The 22,546-nt window shown below is 42.2% G+C and overlaps 2 pseudogenes across 2 annotated transcripts; both read right to left on the minus strand.

Annotated features, from left to right (window-relative positions):
* Positions 1-769: 769 nt before the first annotated feature.
* LOC143526000 (aerolysin-like protein) lies at positions 770-1,639 on the minus strand (annotated as a pseudogene). The gene is made up of 2 exons (XR_013133794.1): positions 1,506-1,639; positions 770-1,331 (listed from the first exon to the last, which is right to left on the minus strand). The product of XR_013133794.1 is annotated as an aerolysin-like protein (transcript).
* Positions 1,640-4,890: 3,251 nt separating this feature from the next.
* On the minus strand, positions 4,891-5,825 carry LOC143527488 (aerolysin-like protein; annotated as a pseudogene). Its single transcript, XR_013134142.1, has 2 exons — positions 5,672-5,825; positions 4,891-5,503 (listed from the first exon to the last, which is right to left on the minus strand). The product of XR_013134142.1 is annotated as an aerolysin-like protein (transcript).
* Between the last annotated feature and the right edge of the window lie 16,721 nt (positions 5,826-22,546).

Consider the following 22,546-nt stretch of genomic DNA (forward strand, 5'->3'; position numbering starts at 1 on the left):
TTCAATAGAAATTAACTCCTCACTACATCTACATTCATTGTCAGGAGCATGTGAAGTCCTTTGGATATGTTGTGCAGAGGAAGGGCCAGAAGATGGGACAGGACTGTTGGAGGGAAAAGAAGGTTGCACAGGGGATGCAGGTTGAGGTGGGGGAGTGGGGAACTCACTTGAGGCTACATCCATCCCCCCAGTGATGCCTTGGGTTGCAGTTGGGCCCAGTATTCCCAGGGCTTTTTCCTCTTCTTGTGTGAGGGCTGTTATAGATGACTGACTCCCACCAGTCTTAGCCCTCTCTTTACCAAGTTCACTCCCTTTCTTTTAGCATGACTAGCGAAGTCGTGCCATTTTTGTGTATGTCCATTGCAGATCTCTCGTATGCACTGCAGGCACTTATTTTCTGGGCCATTTCTTCCCATTTGTTTTTTTTTTTTTCTTTATTTGTTGAGCTTCAAGCTTTGGAGAATAGAATACTCTTATTTTCTTCAATTTCTTCCAGGATTTGAGTTAGTTCGTCTTAAGAAAAAATTGGTTTGCGTGGTCGGTTTGCCATGCTTGCTGCTTGATTGCTTCTAAAGGTTATTAGAATAGGTTAATTGCCCATTATAAAACAAAGACATACAACACTAACAAAACAGTCATGTCATGTGGCAGTCATGGCCTGGTGGTTAGGGAACTGGTCTTGTAAACGGTTTGCCAATCTATCACGTAGTATTAACAAACAAGTGAGCAACTTCAGCATTTGAATTCAAAATGCTTTATTTTTCAATCGTTACAAATTCCTTAATTGAATACAATAGGTCATGGATTAGAATTCCTAAGTAGATACACTGGGAACCACACTGTGGAGTGTGGGATAATTCACATTCATGAACACAGTAGACATGATAGGGTTATAGGAATATGAATCCTAAGCAGTCAATGTCTGCCCCGGCTCTTCCTCGGACTCCTACGCAGACTCCAGAACCAACATGAATTGGATATTCTGTTTTCAGGCCCCAATCAGTCATATGTGCAAAAAACTCTCGGGAGTGATTGGTCGTGAACTTGATACCACCCAGACGTGTTCCAGCTCCATTTCCCCACAGTGACAGGGAAGAAAAACACTCCCCATCTCTGAAGGTAAATTCTGAAAACTTCCCACTGGGATCTCCAATTAGTCTGTCATTGCCATTAGAGAGAAACACCTGAATGGCTTTGATCTGCCACCCTCCGGCCCACACAAACAGCTTTGTCAAGGTAGCTCCACAGCCACTACCATCACAGATAAACTCATCACCTCCCGACCCACCAACAATGAATGACGTTGGCATGGTCTTGCTCTTAATACAAACCTAAAAAAGGACAAAGACAATGACTGCACAATATGTTCTTTAACCTTATTCACACATTAGTCATGAATATATGACAGCAGGATCAGTACAGTTTGCATTTATTTCCGATAGACAATGTTAAGTAGGTAGATTTTGGACAAAGTAAATGCTGCAAATGACATTAAACAAACTTACAGCTCCGTTCCAAGTAAGATGTGACCGAGCTCCTCCCCAAGATGTGTATCGTGCTAGCTGGAAGACCCATGCTCTCTTAAATAGAGCACCTGAAGAGGGCGGGGTCTGACATTACCTGGGGATTCTGGGAAATGGGCTTGGTGAGTGGGAAATCTTCACTCATCTCCACATATCTGGCTTTCATTATTATTATAACTAACAAAAATGAGTTGTGAAAACTTGAATTTGAACCTGAAAACGTGTAATAGTTTGTTCGAACAAAGAAACAAAGTGTTTCCAAACAACGGTTTTTTACATTACGCATGCGCCGAGGCTCTGACGTCACCACTCGTGGTTTAATGGGATCCGAGACAAGGGCGGCCAATTTAAATGTTATAATTTAAACGTTGGCAATATCTATCTCTAAACCTTGTATTAACTATTAGTGATGGACAAGTGAAGCCTCATGAAGCACTGAGGGTTTCCTAACAATTGTGCCGATAAAGATTCAAAGCTTCAAAGCTTCGGTGACGGTGACATCTGGTGGACAACTGAAGCCATAGCAACCTCTAAAGCAGCGTTTCTCAACCGGGGTGCCGCGGCACCCTGGGGTGCCGTCTGTCTTCATCGGGGGTGCCGTCAAAATATTCTGATGTGAAATAAAAAACTATAGTTTTAAAAATTGAAGTTATTATACGCTTTAAAAATAATTAAAATGTATTTCATATGACCAGATCTCTCAAGTTTGGTGGGCGTGAGCTTTTTTTCAGGCGGGGGGGATTGGAATCTGTCGCGATGGTTAGTGTAGCGGCTGTGTGTGTGTGTGTGTGTGTGTGTGTGTGTGTGTGTGGTTGGGGAGCGGGCTGGCTAAAGTCTACCAAGAAACAGCGCGATCTATATTCTGATTGGTTCAACCTGTTATAATATACAACCGATGGATTGGCTGAATATGCTGCGGTGTGCGGCGATTAGATTATTAAAAAAATAAATTAATAATAATAATATTCAAGCGTGAGAAATTCCATGTGTGGCGTGAGAGCGTGTGAAATCGCTAAATATGCGTGAGTCTCACGCTCAAAGCGTGCATATGACCTGCATATGACCAAGGTCAGCACGTGATTACGCAGGTTTCCCACTGACTGTAAGTCACATTTATCTGCTCTCTGTCTTAATAATCACTTTTTTTGTGTTATGTTGGCCGGGAGATGGTTGCAGAGAGTATATTTTCAGGGTTGCCAACGCTCACGCATTGAGCATGAGACACACGCATTTGGCCGTTTTCACACGCTCTCACGGCACACTTCCGATATCTCACATCCGAAAAAAAAATCTTGTTTATTTATCTGATCCATATCTATGATTCAATGAGTTACTAGTTCGCTTTGGCGCCAACCACCCGCGATCGATAGATTGCGATATAATACTTAATTTGTGTCCATTTTACGTTCACACCCCCCGTCAACAACTTACGTCTCCACCCCCCACCCCCCAAAGCCTGTGTTTTTAACGCATTGTAAACTGGGGTGCCTTAATTTTGCATGCATATAAAGGGTGCCACAACTGAAAAAAGGTTGAGAAACACTGCTCTAAAGTAGTAATGGCACCGTTTCAATCCTACGACAGAAATACAACTTCAGAAAAGTCTGAGTGGTCATTCAAGTGTTTCGATCATTTATACCAAATAATAATTATATTGTCTTTACAATAAAATATGTAGATGCTTTCTAACGCATTCCAGATTAACCCATCAAATAAATGCTAATTATATTAAAGACAGAAGCATACTCATTACATTGCTTAGAAAGATGATATTAGTTCAGGGACCATTTGTGTGTGCACATTTGTTAATTTGTCAACCCCTGAGAACAGTAATTTACTACTGTTAATATTGTTGATCATGTTGGAGTTAAAGGTTTGTCTTGCTTTACATATGATTATATTTTAAGCATGCAGCATATTTTTGTATATTTCTTTTTGAATCAGAAGTTTTGTTTCATGCCATCTGCGTTCAGTCTTCCTGCATTCTCTCTTGTGGGTTTGAACTGCAGTAGCATTTCTCCATGGTGCTCTCTGTTCACCTGAAATAGTTTTAGCTTTGAATGGAACAATTTCACCCAGAATACTAACAGTTTTTTAGTTGAAATTGTTCAGCAAATTATTAACAGATCCAGATGATTCATATGGTGACGTGTTTCTTCTGCTTGTGAAAAGTGTAGCTGTTCTGTCATTGATAATCCTCTTCCTATAATTGACATGCCGGGTCTTCCGTTCTGCTGAGGCCCATGTATCAAAGAACACACAGTAATGATCTGATAAAGGTACATCTTTAGATCTTTAGAAATAACCAATCCAGTGTGTGACCATGACAGTGCGTACTCCCATCCACATGGTGAGAGAGCCCAAATGAGTCTAGTATAGCACAGAGCTCTTTGGCTTAACTGTCCTTCGGATTGTCAACACGTATATTAAAATCCCCAACAGTTGTTGAAATCAGTGGAAATGAGAGATACAGCCAATTCAGAAAATATTGGCTGTATGAGAGATACAGCCAACAGAAAATTCATTAGTAAAATCTGTATTGTAACTTGGAGGCCTAAAGAACATTAATAGTAATATTATTGGGATGCCAGTCAGAACTACTCAAAGGATGTAAAAGTCAAACTCAAATTTATTTATATAGCTCTTTTCACAACACATGTCACAAAGCAGCTTTACAATCGTATGGGCCCAGATCCCCAATATAAATAAACAAATGATAACTACTTGCATAGGTCGGAACCATTAAATAGAACAGCTATACCTCCACCTTTACCGCTGGCCCCAGAGACATTTATGAATTTGAAGTTTGTTGGTAGTGAATCAATCAATACAGTTGTGGCAGTACATTCATTTAACCATGTTTCAGTTAAAAACAAAAATCAAGCCCATGCTTCTACGCTGTCAGTTACCACTCCCCCTCATGTAATTCTCCACCAATCATCATCATTAATCTAACCTGTGTCTCATTAGTCTTCATTATCTGATGTAATTACACCCTGTTTTAGGTTTTTTAACCTTTCTTCCTGGTTGTTGTAATCTCATCTCGTATGTCTGACCTCACCAGCAGTTTGGGAATTTTAGCCTTTGAATCAGGGGCCTACAGAAGTAAAGACTGCCTGTTAAAAACCTTTGGTTTACACATCTAGTCATCTCATAAAGACCAATCAGTTTGTGTCCACAAGAAAGGACACATGGCTTCCTGCTCCAGATTGTGGTATTGACTAACGAGTCCACATCACTTAATCCTGCACAATTCTCTAACCACCAAATGAGATTTATAAGCTTGTGTTGGTCAAAATGAATTTGATACATAGGCAAACAGTTTACAAAAACCATCATAGTGTTAACAAAGAAACAAGTGTGCAACTTCAGCATTTGAATTCAAAGTGCTTTATTTTTCCAATTGTTACAAATTCCTTAATTACATCCGATTTGAGATGTAATAGGTCATGGAATAGAGTTCCTAAATAGATACACTGGGAATCACACTGTGGAGTGTGGGATAATTCACCTTCATGAACACAGTAGACATGATGGGGTTATAGAAATATGAATCCTAAGCTGTCAATGTCTGCCCCGGCTCTTCCTCTGACTCCCGCGCAGACTCCAGAACCAACATCAATTTTATTTTCTACTGGCAGACCCCATTCAGTCATATGTGCAAAAAACTCTCGGGAGTGGTTGGTCGTAAACTTGATACCACCCAGACGTGATCCAGCTCCATTTCCCCACAGTGCCAGGGAAGTAAAACGCTCTCCATCTTGGAATGTAAATTCTGAAAACTTCCCACTGGGATCTCCAATTAGCCTGTCATTGCCATTAGAAAGAAACACCTGAATGGCTTTGATCTGCCACCCTCCGGCCCACACAAACAGCTTTGTCAGGGTAGCTCCACTGCCACTACCATCACAGATAAACTCGCCACCTCCCGGCCCACCAACAACGACTGCAGACGGCATGGTCTTGCTCTTAATACAAACCTAAAGAGGACAAAGACAATGACTGCACAATATGTCCTTTAGCCTTAGCACTCAATCATGAATACATGATGGCGGGATCAGTCCAATTTGCATTTAGTTTCTATATACAGGACAAGTAGGTTTATTACAGACAAAGTAAATGCTGCAAATGACATTAAACAAACTTACAGCACCGTTCCAAGTAAGATGTGGCCGAGCTCCTCCCCAAGATGTGTATCATGCTAGTTGGAAGACCCATGCTCTCTTAAATAGAGCACCTGAAGAGGGCGGGGTCTGACATTACCTGGGGATTCTGGGAAAATGGGCTTGGTGAGTGGGAAATCTTCACTCATCTCCAGAGCCGTATAGAGAGAGAGTCGCGACAACGGAAGTTCAAAACGCTTGATGGTCACGTGATTCACGGAGGCTTCAGATAGTTCCAGGAAGTTCAATTTGAGCGCATAAACACAGAGACAGAACTGCGATTTGAGGATTATTGCGAACATATAACGACCAACTTTAGGCTAATTTTAGAGCACATTGCTGTTTAATGCTTTGATTGTTTTATAATTGTTATATATTACGTTCATTTATATATTTAGAGGGACAGGAAGGGGTGAGAAATTCAGATGAGATTAATTTTCTAACATTCATGGTAATTTCTGTAATCCCATGGTATTGGTGACCTAAGTAATCTAAATGACTAATGTACATTTTCTGACAGAAGGAAAATTTTCTTCGACTTCATTGTGCAGAAATATGCTTTAAAATGGTACATTAAAACACATTACATTTACATCCAGACAGTATATGACATATTAAAATACATAGATAAATTATATATATATATATATCTTGTCTTTTTAATACACACTTATTTACAGCAATTAATTCATAAAATAAATCTCTAATAATCTCAAATATGAATATCATGTCAAGCAGTTTTTCTGGGTCCTTTCCTCCGTGTTGTTTGTGTAGTGTCCACCATGGTTTGCTGTGCTGCATGGGGATGCTCCAATCGAGCAAAAATGTATGGTTTCCCCACTGATACTGAGAGGAGAAAAAAATGGTTGTCTCAACTAAGCAGGAGCAATCTTACCCTCACTAAAGATTACAACAGCAAATATATATGTGAGGTAATCATCAAACACTGCATTTGCACTTTTCATAATAAACACACTATTGGAAAGCTTAATGCCTGATTTATTAAAATACAGAATAGTGAACAAAAAAAAATCTAAGACTCCAGACAGACTCGGGTGCAGGGTGAGGGTGCTATCTAGTTGCAGGCTCCATTGAATCCCCTATGGTTCTTTGGCTTAAAGAGAGAGAGGAGAAAAATACAGGAGAAAATGATTATTATGAGTATTGATGTGATATGAATTTGAACTTGTTGCACATCCTTGGTTGTTTTTTATACGTGTAATGAGTGTATACGTATCCAGTAAGTGTTCTCTAATACTGTGTATTCACCCACTATGGAATATGTATATGGAAATAAATAAATAAAAGGAAATAAAACGTTAGCTGGTACTCCAAAATGGATATCCTCATTTCACCTCCTCGACCCAACACACTCTACAATCACACTCAAATGTTATATTTAACCAATACTTATAGCTACCCCGCAAAAACATCGCGTTTAGGTGAAATGGCATTAAGAGAGGAATTTACAATTAATAGGCTGTCGGTCGTTAATGTGAAATCTCGCTAACCGTATTCGCGTTGTCTTAGCATAGATTTAGTTCCCTAAATCTGCTTATTAAGAGGTGGATAATTCACTAAAATGCTTTAATTCACATTTTAATGCACATGCTAATTTGATTCTGATGTCCTTATAATACACAATCTGATTTTTTAAGCGTACTAACCTGTAAAAGTGTATCACAGATGGTCCACTGCTCCAGTTTGACTGCGCTGCTCGTATTTGCTGCTAACTTCCGGGAACTATTGACAGGCTCCACGATCCGCCGTTGCTGTAAAAAACTGGTCCATTGGATAGAACGGAGTTGACGCGACTCTCTCTTACTGCTAAGTTTAAGTGCCTGTTATCAAAACTCTCAAGTATAAGAATCACTCTTACTCTCCCGAAAAGTTAAGACTGCTCCAGAGGACTCATAAGTAGTTAAGAGTTTAAGTATGTGACATGCACTGGTATGTAAAATTAAGGTTTATTTATTTAGATTTGCACACAAACACTGTGATGCTAATTGTCACTTCAAAATTATTGCATCCGTCAGTAATAAAGAAGCTGCTCGTGCTCCCGACCCTGCTGGCTTGAGCGCAGATTCTCCATCTGCCCCTCCCTCTCTGACAGCGCTTCCAAACACCTCCAGTCATGAATGGCTGGAGGAAAAGTGAGCATCTGAAGGAAGTCTGACAGAGGACTCACTCCCAAATGACATACAATAACTGACAAGGCAGACGTCAAAGCTTAAAATTAAAGTATTAATATCGCAGCATGAATATTACACTCTTGCACGAAAAAAATGAAAGGAAGAAAAAAAATTAAACCCATGCTTATCTTAATGCCTAATTATTGTGCATATCTGTGCATTGTGCATATTTATATATCTATAAAATTGAAATGTGTACCTAAAAGGAAGGTTCGCACGCGTCTCTGTCTTCTCAGTGCCATCTCAGCCCCCTAGTGGCAACTCTTAACGACTTATGAGTCCTCTGGAGCAGTCTTTACTTTTCGGGAGAGTAAGAGTGATTCTTATACTTGAGAGTTTTGATAACTGGCACTTACACTTAACTCTGTGAGTAGGAGCAAATCTAAGAATTTTTCAGCACTTAAGTCCAAAATTCCACTCTAAGAAGTTTGATAAATACGGGCTCTGGTATGTGGAGATGAGTGAAGATTTCCCACTCACCAAGCCCATTTTCCCAGAATCCCCAGGTAATGTCAGACCCGCCCTCTTCAGGTGCTCTATTTAAGAGAGCATGGGTCTTCCAGCTAGCATGATACACATTCTGGGGAGGAACTCGGCCACATCTTACTTGGAGCGGTGCTGTAAGTTTGTTTAGTGTCATTTGCAGCATTTACGTTGTCCCTAATAAACCTACTTGTCATTGTCTATCGAAACTAAATGCAAATTGGACTGATCCTGCCATCATGTATTCATGATTGAGTGCTAAGGCTAAAGGACATATTGTGCAGTCATTGTCTTTGTCCTTTTTAGGTTTGTATTAAGAGCAAGACCATGCCGTCTGCAGTCGTTGTTGGTGGGCCGGGAGGTGGCGAGTTTATCTGTGATGGTATTGACAGTAGAGCTACCCTGACGAAGCTGTATGTGTGGGCCGGAGGGTGGCAGATCAAAGCCATTCAGGTGTTTCTCTCTAATGGCAATAACAGGCTAATTGGAGATCCCAGTGGGAAGTTTTCAGAATTTACATTCCGAGATGGAGAGCGTTTTACTTCCCTGTCACTGTGGGAAAATGGAGCTGGAACACGTCTGGGTGGTATCAAGTTCACAACCAATCACTCCCGAGAGTTTTTTGCACATATGACTGAATGGGGTCTGCCAGTAGAAAATAAAATTGATGTTTGTTCTGGAATCTGCGCGGGAGTCAGAGGAAGAGCTGGTGCAGACATTGACAGCTTAGGATTCATATTCGTATAACCCCATCATGTCTACTGTGTTCATGAAGGAGAATTATCCCACACTTCAGTGTGATTCCCACTGTATCTATTTAGGAACTCTATTCCATGACCTATTACATCTCAAATCGGCTGCAATTAAGGAATTTTTAATGATTGGAAAAATAAAGCAGTTTGAATTCAAATGCTGAAGTTGCACACTTGTTTCTTTGTTAACACTATGATGGTTTTTGTAAACTGTTTGCCTATGTATCAAATTCATTTTGACCAACACAAGCTTCTAAATCTCATTTGGTGGTTAGAGAATTGTGCAGGATTAAGTGATGTGGACTCGTTAGTCAATACCACAACCTGGAGCAGGAAGCCATGTGTCCTTTCTTGTGGACACAAACTGATTGGTCTTTATGAGATGACTAGATGTGTAAACCAAAGGTTTTTAACAGGCAGTCTTTACTTCTGTAGGCCCCTGATTCAAAGGCTAAAATGCCAAAACTGTTGGTGAGGTCAGACATACGAGATGAGATTACAACAACCAGGAAGAAAGGTTAAAAAACCTAAAACAGGGTGTAATTACATCAGATAATGAAGACTAAATGAGACACAGGTTAGATTAATGATGATTGGTGGAGAACTACATGAGGGGGAGTGGTAACTGACAGCGTAGAAGCATGGGCTTGATTTTTGTTTTTAACTGAAACATGGTTAAATGAATGTACTGCCACAACTGTATTGATTGATTCACTACCAACAAACTTCAAATTCATAAATGTCTCTGGGGCCAGCGGTAAAGGTGGAGGTATAGCTGTTCTATTTAATGGTTCCGACCTATGCAAGTAGTTATCATTTGTTTATTTATATTGGGGATCTGGGCCCATACGATTGTAAAGCTGCTTTGTGACATGTGTTGTGAAAAGAGCTATATAAATAAATTTGAGTTTGACTTTTACATCCTTTGAGTAGTTCTGACTGGCATTCCAAAAATATTACTATTAATGTTCTTTAAAAAATGTAAATGTGCCGTATTTTGTCAATTGTGATTTTTACACCCCAATCGAAATTTGTCCTCCGCTTTTAACCCATCTGTGCAGTTAGAACACACACACACTAGTGATTACTAGGGGGCTGTGGATCACACGTGCCCAGAGCGGTGGGCAGCCCTAGCCTGGCGCCCGGGGAGCAGTTGGGGTTAGGTGCCTTGCTCAAGGGCACCTCAGTCATGGCCTCAGGTCTGGGAATCGAACCCACGACCCTCCGGTCACAAGACCAGTTTCCTACCACCAGACCATGACTGAAATCTTCACTCATCTCCACATATCTGACTTTCGTTATTACAACTAACAAAAATGAGTTCTGAAAACTTGAATTTGAACCTGAAAATATCTAATAGTTTGTTCAACAAAGAAACAAAGCGTTTCCAAACAACAGTGTTTTACACTACGCATGCACCGCGCCTCTGTGGTTTATTGAGATCCGAGACGAGGATGGCCAATTTAAACGTTATAATTTAAACGTTGGCAATAACTATCTCTAACCTTTGTATTAAGTATTACTGATGGACAAGTGAAGCCTCATGAACCACTGATGGTTTCCTAACAATTACAATACTTTTTTCTGTTTTGCATTCATAACATATACTTTCTGCTCTTAATATACCACCTATATAAGATGTATCATTACACATCACTTTATCCAACATTTAACCCTTAATATAATTAGTATTTATTTGATGGGTTAATCTAGAATGTGTTAGAGTATGGAGGAGATCATCTGCATATTTTATTGTAATGACAAAATCATTATTTGGTATAAATGAACAAAACACTTGAATTACCACTCAGACTTTTCTGAAGTTTTATTTCTGTCGTAGGTTTGAAACGGTGTCATTGCTTCTTTAGAGGTTGCTATGGCTACAGTTGTCCACCAGATGTCACCGTCACTGAAGCTTTGAATCTTTATCGGCACAATTGTTAGGAAACCCTCAGTCCTTCATGAAGCTTCACTTGTCCATCACTAATACTTAATACAAGGGTTAGAGAAAGATATTGCCAACGTTTAAATTAAAACGTTTAAATTACCCTCGTCTCGGATCCAATTAAAGCATGAGCGGTGACATCAGAGGCGCGGCGCATGCGTAGTGTAAAACACCGTTGTTTGGAAACGCTTTGTTTATTTGTTCGAACAAACTATTAGACATTTTCAGGTTCAAATTCATGTTTTCAGAACTCATTTTTGTTAGTTGTAATAATAATGAAAGTCAGGGCCCATATTTATCAAACTTCTTAGAGTGGAATTTTGGACTTAAGTGTGTAACGTGGCTCGCGCCACGGAGCGAGAGGACGGACACAAGTGCTGAGAAGAGCGAGATTTATTCAGGGGAATACCGTAATCATCGTCGGATAGCCAGGCAGGGTCGATAACAGGAGGGCAGTCCGTAAAACAGGCAAAGACAGGCATCACAAGACAGGGGGCACGGGAAACAGGAGAAACACGAAAACGGTCAGGCACAGAGAACAGCGGTGGGATAAACACGATCACAAATAAATTCAAAATACCGGACAAAGGACAAGGGAGACTCAGGGCTTAAATACATGGAAACTAACTATGAGCAGGTGTAGACAATGATACAGGGGCGTGGCAATAAACAAGGGAATTACAAGACAAACGAGCGGGGCGGGATGAACAGATACAGACACGAGGGGTTTGGAGTGACAGCTAACGGAGGGGGACACGGTCATATGTGACAGTACTCCCCCTCAAGGCGTGCCACTCCAGGGCACGCAAGGGTAGACAGGGCAGGGGACCACGGGACACAGGACAGACCGGAGGAACAGACCAGGACAAAACAGGACGAGGGACCTGGGTCATGGCAGGGACTGGAGACAGGGGAGCAGAGACTGGCCAGGAGCCGGGTAGGGACTGGGCAGGACAGGGGACACAATGAGACCCGACAGGGCCAGGGCGAGGAATAGGGGCAGGGCCAGACGAGACAGGACTGGGGACAGACACGGGAGCGGGGCCAGGGGACAGGGCGGAGGCAAACACAGAGGCAAAGACACCATGAACAACGGAGACAGGTACTGGCACAAGGTGGGTGACAACTTGGGGAACAGACATGGGGACAGGGACAGAGAGGACACCACGGGAAACCGACACGGGAACAGGAACACAGACCTTGGCAGACACAACCACGGGGACAGGGACCAAAACAAAACCAGGGATGGGACCAGGGAGCAAGGGGAACACGGGCAACGGAACATAGGAGGCACAGGGCGGAGCAGGGGGAACACAAAGTCCATGCCCAACAGGGGGCAGCACAGTCTGAAGGGGAACAGGCGGGGTCCGCTGGCGGGCAGCGGGGACAGGCGGGGTCCGCTGGCGGGCAGCGGGAACAGGAGCCGGCAGGCGGGCAGCGGGAACAGGAGCCGGCAGGCGGGCAGCGGGAACAGGAGCCGGCGCGGGCGACCTCTCCAGGGTCGCGGGGACAGCAGCCGGCGCGGGCGACCTCTCCAGGGTCGCGGGGACAGCAGCCGGTGTGGACTGCCGACGGGCAGCGGGAACGGGAACAGGCGTGGACTGCCGACGGGCAGCGGGAACGGGAACTGGCGTGGGTGACCTCCTCAGGATCGCGGGAACCGGCCGCAGAGGTGACATGACGTCCTCGGGGGGCGGAGTCGCCGCTCTGACGTCCTCGGGGGGCGGAGCCGCCGCTCTGACGTCCTCGGGGGGCGGAGCCGCCGCTCTGACGTCCTCGGGGGGCGGAGCCGCCGCTCTGACGTCCTCGGGGGGCGGAGCCGCCGCTCTGACGTCCTCCCGGGTTTCAGCCTGCCACTCCTTAGCTGAGTGGCTTGTACGACCCCCCAAAAAAGTCTTGGGGAGCCCTCGGGGTTTAGCTTCCGGGAGTAGCGGAGGGAGGTCCTCTTCCGGCAAGATGACGACCTCATGCGCTGTGGCGGCGGGGCTCTGTACTGGGGGCGTGGTCTTCCTCCTTCCCCGGTCCGGTCTGCGCCTGGAAGAACATACAGACACAACTGCTTCTCGGTGGCTTTCCTGATGACTCCGCCTCGTCGGAGGTATCGGGAGCTCACAATGACTTTTGAAAGCCAACCGAGAGCCAAGCCAACGCTCGTCTGCACATTCATTCCGTCTGCCCGACTCTCGCGCTACAGGCTGGAGTCGGGCAGACACATAGCGCTTACCAGGGAGCTCGTCGCTAAAGCTAGACGTGGGAAGTGTCTTCGCTTTGTTCTTGCAGCGACGAGACTCCCCTGTACCCACAGCGCAAGGGGATTTCCTGTCTCTGGTTCGTTCGTACTGCAATACCGGAGAGTCGAACCGGATTAATCCAGCCAACATCTCATTACAGTGTTCGAACTCACCAGAGTCTCGCTCTCTCGCTGTGTCCTTGGTTGGTCCGGTATTATGTAACGTGGCTCGCGCCACGGAGCGAGAGGACGGACACAAGTGCTGAGAAGAGCGAGATTTATTCAGGGGAATACCGTAATCATCGTCGGATAGCCAGGCAGGGTCGATAACAGGAGGGCAGTCCGTAAAACAGGCAAAGACAGGCATCACAAGACAGGGGGCACGGGAAACAGGAGAAACACGAAAACGGTCAGGCACAGAGAACAGCGGTGGGATAAACACGATCACAAATAAATTCAAAATACCGGACAAAGGACAAGGGAGACTCAGGGCTTAAATACATGGAAACTAACTATGAGCAGGTGTAGACAATGATACAGGGGCGTGGCAATAAACAAGGGAATTACGAGACAAACGAGCGGGGCGGGATGAACAGATACAGACACGAGGGGTTTGGAGTGACAGCTAACGGAGGGGGACACGGTCATATGTGACAAAGTGCTGAAAAATTCTTATATTTGCTCCTACTCACAGAGTTAAGTGTAAGTGCCTGTTATCAAAACTCTCAAGTATAAGAATCACTCTTACTCTCCCGAAAAGTAAAGACTGCTCCAGAGGACTCTTAAGTCGTTAAGAGTTGCCACTAGGGGGCTGAGATGGCACTGAGAAGACAGAGACGCCTGCAAACCTTCATTTTCGGTACACATTTCAATTTTATAGATATATAAATATGCACATAAATATGCACAATAATTAGTATTTATGCCATGGGTTAATCTAGAATGTGTTAGAGTATGGGTCATTACATTTTATTGTAATGACAATATAATCATTATTTGGTATAAATGAACAAAACACTTGAATTACCACTCAGACTTTTCTGAACTTTTATTTCTGTCGTAGGATTGAAACGGTGTCATTGCTTCTTTAGAGGTTGCTATGGCTACAGTTGTCCACCAGATGTCCCCGTCACTGAAGCTTTGAAGCTTTGAATCTTTATCGGCACAATTGTTAGGAAACCCTCAGTCCTTCATGAAGCTTCACTTGTCCATCACTAATACTTAATACAAGGGTTAGAGAAAGATATTGCCAACGTTTAAATTATAACATTTAAATTGCCCTTGTCTCGGATCCCATTAAAGCATGAGCGGTGACATCAGAGGCGCGGCGCATGCGTAGTGTAAAACACTGTGATGCTAATTGTCACTTCAAAATTATTGCATCCTTCAGTAAAAAAGAAGTTGCTCGTGTTCCCAACCCTGCTGGCTTGAGCGCAGATTCTCCATCTGCCCCTCCCTCTCTGACAGCGCTTCCAAATACCTCCAGTCATGAATGGCCGGAGGAAAAGTGAGCGTCTGAAGGACGTCTGACAGAGGACTCACTCCCAAATGACATACAATAACTGACAAGGCAGATGTCAAAGATTAAAATTAATGTATTAAAATCGCAGCATGAATATTACACTCTTGCATGAAAAAAATGAAAGGAAGAAAAAAAAATTAAACCCATGCTTATCTTAATGCCTAATATTATAATTAAGGGTTAAATGTTGGATAAAGGTGATGTGTAATGATACATCTTATATAGGTGGTATGTATGGAGTGATTTTTGTTTCAAAAGTTCTACAGAAGCAAAAGTAAATTTGCAGGCAAAATTCTTAGCATTAAGAGCAGAAAGTATATGTTATGAATGCAAAACAGAAAAAAGTATTGTAATTGTAGAATTGTCGTGGAAATTCTCCGTCACAACAACCGGGGTCTCTCTGTAAGAAAAGATACGAGCTCGGAGAGTGATAATTAGTGAAAGCAACACACACACACACACGTTGGTTACTTTACCAAATCACTAGTTTATTGTTCAAACCTCCAACCCTTTTATACAGTTTTAGGGCTGGTCGGTCATGTGAAACACTATCAGCACAATTCCGGTCAGATGATGTATTCGTAAATACATGACATGATTGAATGCATGTGTGCCAGACATTAGATGTAAGCATAAATTCTGCACTCTAAGGGGAACATGTTCTTGCTGGGCCTGCTGTCCGTCTGGAACATGGAACATGTCACCAGCCTGGAACATGTCCTCACTCCCGCCTTCTCTCTGTCTAGTCTCCTTGACTTGATGGATGACCTCAAACTTCCTCTTTGGGTTGCACGCTATGTTCTTAAAAACACTTCTCTGGGAAAGCAGTTTTTGAAGTCTATATTTCTGATTTCTATCACATTCCCCACTTGTTTGTACTTATTTCACAGTACAAACACATAACTTTACCACAGTAAATTTTAATCATAAAATCAACATGAGTACCTTTCATTGAGGATATAAAAAACAGATATTCCACTGAGATTATAAAACCCCTACAAGAATATATAAGAATACATAAGGATACAGTCATAAATCATACCTGATTCATTACTCAGGGTTTAACCATAGATTATTGGAAATAATCAAATAAAACATGAAATCCATTTGCCATACATAAACATGCCATACATTTCACATTACTCATTTTGGAACCTTAACATTATTGTTGAATGTAATAGTTTTTCATCATCAAACATAATCTTTATTTCACCACAGTGTTGTCCTAAGATTTGATTTGATTGTCAACCTTTTTTTTGTTGTTAGTCAATTATGTTATAATTATAATGTAATATATACTATATATATAATGATACGTAGTTAGGAACAGATTAGTATCTGGATACAAACAAAGTAATAGTAATTAGTCGAGGTTAGATAGGTCCTTGTGATCAACACAAAGGACAGAACCATACTAAGTTTGAAAATAACATCCCCTACAACAAGCCTCTCCAGGTTTAAGTTGCAGGATCATAAATCAAATTTATCACTCCACCCTCAGTGCTTCATGAGGCTTCACTTAATACTTAATACAAAGGTTAGAGATATATATTGCCAACGTTTAAATTATAACGTTTAAATTGGCCGCCCTCGTCTCGGATCTCAATAAACCACTAGCGGTGACCTCAGAGGCGCGGCGCATGCGTAGTGTAAAACACCGTTGTTTGGAAACGCTTTGTTTCTTTGTTGAACAAACTATTAGACGTTTTCAGGTTCAAATTCAAGTTTTCAGAACTCATTTTTGTTAGTTGTAATAATAACGAAAGTCAGATATGTGGAGATGAGTGAAGATTTCAGTCATGGTCTGGTGGTAGGGAACTGGGGCCTCATGCAAACGGTCTGATGTACGAAATGTGATTTGAACGTGAGAAAGTGCGTACACCCACGACACCTTGACCTCTGGCGTACGCATGTTTCTAATGTGTTTTCGTCAATTAGCGACACTTAGAGGTGATGCATTGAAATGACAACTATTAAGATATCCTTCACGCACACATTGTAGTAAACCCTTATTGGGTAAAATAAAGTAAACTAATCAGAAAATTAAACAGTAAATTAATCAGACAACTTCACTGCCTTACTGAAATAATCATTCAACGTGTTTCCACTTAGCCTAGATTATATAAACATGCATTAAATGTTGCACTGGAGTTCTTGGGAGATGGTGGCGTTGGCATTACTGGAAGATATTGCTAATGACCGAATTCGCCGAGAGCGCGTTTTCCGTGACCATTATGATTTTTTGACCCATGATGATGAGTGGCTTATAAGCTGTTTTAGATTTTCAATAACTGTCCTCTTGTGTTGAGTTGGGTCCAGTTTTGGAGAGAGAAACGCATTACCAGCGACAACGCTCGGCTTCCCGGCGACTGGCTCGTTTCAAAGAGAACTGGCAGACCGGTAGGGGATATCCCAGTCATCTTTGAGCCGGGCCATGCCAGCTCTTTTGGATGGGATCATCTGAATGTCAGCTAGGTATATAAATGATGACCCTTTGTAATCCACAGACTGACCGGGAGCAGAGACACAATTCTCTCCATTCTCCACCCGGTCGTGGAGAGGGCGATTGGGCAACTGGAAAGCCGGTGGTGCTGGCTGGACAGGACTGTGGGATGCTCCTGTATCGGCCAGAGAAGGTGTTTCGTATTGTGAGGGGATGTGGGGTCCTGCACAATGTTGCGCACAGGTATGCCGTGCCATTTTTAGAGGTGGTGGAGCACCCAGCGAACCCAGAGCCAGGACAAATTATTGCATAGCGCAAATTTTAACCAATTATTTTATTGAGTCTTTGATGCTAGTGAACGCATCACTGATATTTTTTAGGTGCATTATATTATTCTGCCAGTGTGCATTATTCTGACCCCACCACAATATTTAAAGCTTCACACACACTGTCCCACACTGCGCTTTGCCGTAATGCCACAACGTGCCAAACAAACATTTTTCCGCACCTCTACCTCATTCAGGAGCGTCTCTACTTTCACATTCAGTGAAGTTCCTTTTTTCCCAGTTTAGACATGGTTTGTGATAGATCAGAGAGCAAACTTCTCCGGTACAGGGCAAATTTAAATGAATTTGCATATTTATAGGGGGGCATGTCACGATGTGCGCTCAATTCCACATTGATTGGGATGTACAAAAGAAATGTGCGTGGATTCCGGCGTATGCACGGTTTGATACATCCGGATTTTCTGGATTTGTACGTACGTCAGTTTTTAGTAAGAAATCCACGCAAGTCTTTGTACATGAGGCCCCTGGTCTTGTGACCGGAGGGTCGTGTGTTCGATTCCCAGGCCTGAGGCCATGACTGAGGTGCCCTTGAGCAAGGCACCTAACCCTAACTGCTCCCCGGGAACCGGGCTAGGGCTGCCCACCGCTCTGGACAAGTGTGATCCACAGCCCCCTAGTAATCACTAGTGTGTGTGTGTGTGTGTGTGTGTGTGTGTGTGTGTGTTCTAGCTGCACAGATGGGTAAAAAGTGGAGGACAAATTTTGATTGCGGTGAAAAAATCACAACTGACAAAAATATGGCACATTTACACATTTAGATGAGCATTTCAATTTAAAAGATGTAAAGATGTAGGTTTAGGTGAAAAAAACTGAATCAAATCATCAAATCAAATTTTATTTATATAGTGCTTTTTACAACAGTTGTTGTCAAAGCAGCTTTACAAGTGTCCGAGTCCAAGCCCCCAGTGAGCAAGCCAAGGGCGACAGTGGCAAGGAAAAACTCCCTAAGAATATGAGGAAGAAACCTTGAGAGGAACCAAGACTCAGAGGGGGAACCCATCCTCCTCTGGCCGACACCGGTCACCATAACAATAATTTAAAGAGAGACAGAAAATAAGGAAAGGATGTGAGGGATAAATAAAGTCCATCTTTGTGTAGATTTATAAACATGAGTTCTTTATGTAATTCCTGTTCAGTCCCAAACATCTTGATGGTTGGTAATGTTAGTCATAGCAGAGGAGAGTGAATGTGATTTTCTTTGGCTAAATTAGAATATTTTTGCTATATTAAGTTATAGAAGCTATTTCTATAAATATTACATTTTAGCAAAATTTCACAGGCAATGCTTTAGACGTTTTCAGGTTTCAAATTCAAGTTGAAGTTTTCAGAACTCATTTTAGTTAGTTGTAATAATAATGAAATTATTATTTAATTATTATTTAAATTTATTATTGTATTTATAATAAATAAATTTATTTATTATTAAATTATTTAAATTTATTATTGTAACCCGTCAGGAATGTCAATCACACCCGTGACCGCAAGAGGGCGCCATCGCCGGAATATTGACCTGCACACCTGTCTCTAATTTGCAACTCACCACACCCTACTTAAGGACTTTGTTCACAAGCCACCAGTGCGAAGTATTGCCTCTCTGAGTGTCTCTACCAAGCCTTATCTGACTGTGATTCTGGTTTTTGATCCCTGCTCTGGCCTTTTGATATCCTCCTGTTTCGCCTAGCCCTACCTCTGCCTGCCCTTCTAAAGTCTTTTCTGGTTTTTGATTATCGCTGCCTGGTTTTTGACTCTCCCTTTTTGCCTCGCCTGTTTATGCTGCTGCCTGCCTTCCCTACGGGGTTGCCCCCTTTGGGACCACTGCTCATTGTTTTTCTACATTAAAAACAAAGTATTATACACCTAATTATGGATCCATCTCTACCCTCGGGTTCACCACCGTTACATAAGCAATGATGCACCAACAGATGATGTCACAGAATGGAGGTGAACAGGTGATCTATGTACTCTGCTTCCTCATACTGTGTTTGTGCTGTTGTTACAGTTGTGTGCTTTAATCAAAAAAGCAAACAGAACAACTATTGGTGTTAAGAATGAAACATTTGTCATGGGTGAAGAACATTCAAGGAACACTAAGAAGAAACAAACACGAGTCTTCAAATGGAGTGTTTAATAAAACAAATGGATTATTTATTCATTTATAAAAATGTGAACTATCCTTTCAGATTCCAGAACCTACTAATTTTTGCAGGAAAGGCACAGAATGGTTCTAAAGTAGCTGTGTGAATTCAAAACTTTTTTGTAAACTATTACACAAGAACATTTATGTTAAAGTATTATATATATTAATGAAACTGTACTTAAATTGTTACATTTAATAGTTTTTAATCTTTCTGAAATTAAATTATTATAATTTGTACACAATACATTTAAGTTATATTTACTACTAGAATAAATAAATGTATTAATCTGACATCATTACTCAAAAATATGAATCAATATTAAGTTGATAAAGTTGTATAAATACGTATTATATATAAATACAGCATAAATTCTAATTTCTTACTGTCACGGAGGAGCCGTGACGTTTACGCCAATCACGCACTCATACACCCAGTCATTCACGCAAGCGCACAGGCAGCTATGCCGGGATTTTTAAACCTTCAGCTGACCTGCGTGAGTAGCACTGCATTTACACTCCCGTTTGCTGTCTCTGTTTACCCGGTTTAACACATTCCTCATCTCACCATTTGCCATAGCAATTCATTTGCATTTGTTACAGTGTGCAGGGAGGCCTACCGCCATCTTGTAACATTTGTTTGTTTCCACTTCACAACTCGCGTTTTCAATACGCGCCATAGTCCTAAACATTCATTTATCTGTTTTAAAACATAGTATCGGTAACAGTAATAAACACACTTACACACAGGTCCGTTTTTGAAGCAAACTTTACAAACACCACAGGTTCTATAGACTCACCAGCACGCCAAACACTTTTTTTTCCTCTTCGGACAAAACCGAGGGACTGGTCCTAGTGATATCAAACTCGAAACGCGGAATCGAAATGAATCGATTCACTTGAATCACGGTGTTCCGAAACACTGTTTCGAAGTCTGTATCAAAACGGGAAAGTCACGTGACTGTTCCAAAACCGGGTTTCGTAACGTCACGCTGTTTCGAATCTTTTTGCGCGTTTTAGTCCGCAGCAGCTGGTCTGAGATCAGAATGTTTACTGATTACTTGTAATGTTTAATAAATAAAGGATTACACAAGCATTTCTCTACCTTGCAATGTAAAATGAATAGTGTCAGCTATCCACCTTTTTCCTGGAATCCCAATGGGGGTTGCCATGACGTCTCACTATTTCCGTTCCCCGGTTTATTAGTTCCGGTCTCGCTAGCGTTTCAGCATCGCTAACCAAAACATTGCTAGTGAGACGAATAAAACTGGCTTTGATACCGATTACGTGCTTCAAGTATGAGCTCAGGCTCGACATGTTCCCTTGTCGGGTGCCATAACAACTCAAAAAATTTAAGTTGTTGTTGGAAAGTATATGCTTTGAACACCAGCAGCTTCGTAAACACTGTCCGCGTCCGGCTCCTTTTGTAGTAACTTGGATATTTTTTTCAACATTACTTAATCACATTTAAAATAATTTTATTAGATGCAGCACAATATAACAAAAAAGATGCCTTAATTGTCAAATTTGATCAAGCCAGTCCAAAGATATTCAAATTTAAATCGTCTGTATTTTTTAATGCAATTAACCTACATCTTGTGATCAAGAAATGTGCGCTAGTTTTACCATGTGGCTAGTGCCCGCCGTGATCATGGTTCATCGGACCAACACGTTGTCTTGGGACCCTTAAAAACTACCTTAAACTGTACAGACTGGGATGAAACGTCAAGAAACAATAAACAAGAATATAATGTAACGGTCCACGTATCTATTAATATCTTTTGAACAGTCCCACAATGTTTTTGAATGGTCCAAATGCGAAGTTAAAATTCAAGCAGGCTCAAAAAGAAACAGGAGCACGAAATGCGAGTTCTTCTAACGGGATGAGAGAAAGTGGACATTCAATTATGTCATATTACCAAAACTCTGGGAAGAACCTCCTACAAACCGATTAAAACAGCGATTTATTTACAGCGCGCTTGCGATCACTGACCTCGCTTATGCCCGGTTCACACTACAAGATCTTAGGCTGGTTTTTCAGTTGCCGACTGTTTTTTGTAGATCGCCGACAGAAACTGTGGTCGGAGGCAAATCGGCGATCACTCGTCGCTCGCTCAGTTCTGTAGTGTGAACTGCTGAAAGACGCTCGCCGAGCCATGGCCGACTCATCGCAGACGACCGGCAGATATCTAGCATGTTTAATATCTAGCCCGGTCGGCGACTGAGAGTCTTTGTGAGCCCGCGTCGCCGATCAGTCATGTAGTGTGAAAGCCACAACAACTGAAAGACTCGCGATTACAGCACAACCAGTCATGTAGTGCGAACGGCACAAAAACCTGACGACCTGACGAGTCGTGTAGTGTGAACCTGGCATTAGACAGCGCGACCGGAGAAAAATGTCCACGGCTCAATCATGATCATGCGGGGATATCCAAGTAACTACGTTTTGCTTTGCATTCCATACCGAAGGGAAGCAGGGTTGCCAACTTTTGATGTTAGCTTGGAGTGAGATTTTAAGTGTATTTTGTTGAGCGGGGGGGGGGCGAACGAAAGTTGGGGGGGGGGGGTGGCGAACGTAAAATGGACACAGATTCAGTGTTATATCGCCGGTGGATGGCGCCAGAGCTAGCGAACTAGTAACGTATTGAATCATATATGTGGATCTGAGGTAAATAAACTGGATATTTTTTTTCGGCGTGAGATATCGGAAGTGTGGCGTGTTAAACATCGGATATATGTTTGCTCGTTTCACTTTGTTGAAAAGAAGCCTACAGAGCTGCATCCTGACCCGGAGCTGTATTTGGGTTACGAT

This window comes from Brachyhypopomus gauderio, chromosome 1, assembly GCF_052324685.1.
Source record: "Brachyhypopomus gauderio isolate BG-103 chromosome 1, BGAUD_0.2, whole genome shotgun sequence".
In the NCBI taxonomy this organism is placed as follows: Eukaryota; Metazoa; Chordata; class Actinopteri; order Gymnotiformes; family Hypopomidae; genus Brachyhypopomus; species Brachyhypopomus gauderio.